General features: G+C 36.7%; 1 non-coding gene across 1 annotated transcript; it reads left to right on the top strand.

Annotated features, from left to right (window-relative positions):
• Nucleotides 1-2,407: 2,407 nt before the first annotated feature.
• On the top strand, nt 2,408-2,479 carry TRNAC-ACA (transfer RNA cysteine (anticodon ACA)). Its single transcript has one exon. It is a non-coding gene; the product is annotated as a tRNA-Cys (tRNA).
• The last annotated feature ends 485 nt before the right edge of the window (nt 2,480-2,964 follow it).

Here is a 2,964-nt window from a genome sequence, read left to right as displayed (position 1 = left end):
ACTGCTGTGAGAAATATCAACAACCTCAGATATCCAGATGACATCACTCTAATCGCAGACGCAAAGAGGAACTAAAGAGCCTCTTGATGAAGGTGAAAGAAGAGAATGAAAAAGCTGGCTTAGAACAGTGTGGAGATTCCTTAAAAAATTGCAAATAGAACTACCTTATGACCCAGCAATCCCACTTCTGGGCATACACACCGAGGAAACCAGAATTGAAAGAGACACATGTACCCCAATGTTCATTGCAGCACTGTTTATAATAGCCAGGACATGGAAACAACCTAGATGTCCATCAGCAGATGAATGGATAAGCAAGCTGTGGTACATATACACAATGGAGTATTACTCAGCCGTTAAAAAGAATTCATTTGAATCAGTTCTGATGAGATGGATGAAACTGGAGCCAATTATACAGAGTGAAGTAAGCCAGAAAGAAAAACACCAATACAGTATACTAACACATATATATGGAATTTAGGAAGATGGCAATGACGACCCTGTATGCAAGACAGGGAAAGAGACACAGATGTGTATAACGGACTTTTGGACTCAGAGGGAGAGGGAGAGGGTGGGATGATTTGGGAGAATGACATTCTAACATGCATACTATCATGTGAATTGAATCGCCAGTCTATGTCTGACGCAGGATGCAGCATGCTTGGGGCTGGTGCATGGGGATGACCCAGAAAGATGTTATGGGGAGGGAGGTGGGAGGGGGGTTCATGTTTGGGAATGCACGTAAGAATTAAAGATTTTAAAATTTAAAAAATAAAAAACTAAAAAAAAACAAAACAAAACAAAAAAAAAAACACTAAACATTCAAAAAACTAAGATCATGGCATCCAGTCTGAAAGAGTGACACGTTTTATTTTCTTAGGATTCCAAATCACTGCAGATGGTGATTGCAGTCATGAAATTAAAAGATGCCTGCTCCTTGGAAGAAAAAGTATGACAAACTTAGACAGGATATTAAAAAGCAAAGGCATCAGTTTGCTTGCAAAGGTCTATAAATTCAAAGCTATGGATTTTCCAGTAGTCATGTACAGATGTGAGAGATGGACCATGAAGAATGTTGAGCACTGAAGAAGTGATGCTTTTAAACTGTGGTGCTGGATTAGAGTCTTGAGAGTCCCTTGGACAACAAGGAGATCAAATCAGCCAATCCTAAAGGAAATATTCACTGGACTGATGCTGAAGCTTGAGCTCCAGCACTTTGGCCCCCTGATGCGAAATGCCAAACTCATTGGCAAAGACCCTGATGCTGGGAAAGATTGTGGGCAACAGGAGAAGTGGGTGGCAGAGGATGAGATGGTTGGATGACAACACCAACTCAATGGACATGAGTTTGAACAAACTCTGGAAGACAGTGAAGGACAGAGAAGCCTGGTGTTCTACAGTTCATGAGGTCACATAGAGCCAGACAGGACTTCACGACAGAACAACAAAAGGGATGCCTTCTTAAGTATTCTCATCACAAAGAAAAATAGAAAGAAGATGAAAGCTATGTAAGTGATAGATATATTAATTAGCTTTATTGTAGCAATTATTTCATAGTGTATGCATGTATCAAAACATAAATTTGTACATCTTAAATATACATAATTTTATTTGTCAAGTATTCATCAATAAAGACAAAAAAATGACTTTCAGGTGAATAATACAATAATGAGAAGATAATCAACACTTCTTCAACCTTGGTCATTGGACTCTGAGAATGCTCACAGTAGGAAAATTTGTAGTTGAAGACCTTAGTAGGAAAGAGAGCTTGCAGAGATAGAAGTAATCAGTGATCAGAGGGAAATCTTCATAATTACTGTATGTGTGCTCAAATAAATAAAACAGCAACACAGTTTTTAAAAATATATTTGCTATAACAGAAGTGAAATTCTAATAGAATAAAATCATCAGTGTAATTTAATGTGATATCAACTTTACAGTAAATGTGCAAAATCCATGTAAACAAACAATGACATCACCAATTAGAAAGATTTGAATATTATAAATGGAACCATACCTGTAAAAAAAGACTCAACAAGTATATAAATAATAACTCTCCAAACACTAATCTACACGTGTACAGCAATTCCATTAAAATTTCAATTGATTTCTTATTCTAAGACTTAAATGTGGAACATTAAATGTCAAGTGAATCATACATCAAAATTCTTTGTGTAATAGCTATGACAGTGTAATGTCAGTACCAGTGTAATGTTAATACCTAAAAGTAGAATTCAATTTATGGAACAGACTAGGATACAGAAACAGATACTTTAAGCAAGTATGTTATAATGGCTGAATATAAATTATTAGCTGATCACTCTGCATGTGTGTGACCTCCCTATATCAAAAAAAAAAAAAAAAGAAAGAAAGAAAGAAAAAAAAACTTTAGCTTCCTCTTCTGACTTCCCTTGTGGCTCAGATGGTAAAGCGTCTGCCTACAATGCAGGAGACCCAGGTTCAACCCCTGGGTTGGGAAGATCCTCTGGGGAAGGAAATGGCAACCCTCTCCAGTACTCTTGCCTAGAAAATCCCATGAACAGAAAAGTGTGGTAGGCTACAGTCCATGGGGTCACAAAGAGTCAGACACGACTGAGCGAATTGACTTTCTTTCACTTACTGAAATAAATACTAGTACCTAGTTCACAGGATTGTTGTGGGGGTACTTTAAAAATTCTTGTGAAAGACTCTGAGATATAGAATGTATTAATATCGTGCACTTTCCTTTAATAATGTAGGTTGCATATGTTTGCATATCAGTGAATGTACAACCATCCTATTCTTTTGATTGGATAGTTGGTGTTTCATTATATTTTGTCAAGCACTTAGTGCATAATATCTAATAAGTTTTCAATTTGTGGTGAGTATAAGTAATGTGAAAATGGGAATTTTTTCACAAGCTGCCTTATGCACATTATGTAAGTGATTCTTTCATGTGGGCAAGAAACGTTGGAATATTAGGTC

Source organism: Ovis aries, chromosome 6 (assembly GCF_016772045.2).
Source record: "Ovis aries strain OAR_USU_Benz2616 breed Rambouillet chromosome 6, ARS-UI_Ramb_v3.0, whole genome shotgun sequence".
Taxonomy (NCBI): Eukaryota; Metazoa; Chordata; class Mammalia; order Artiodactyla; family Bovidae; genus Ovis; species Ovis aries.
Note: the sequence above shows the minus strand (reverse complement) of the source record. Positions and strands in the feature narration are given on the sequence as shown.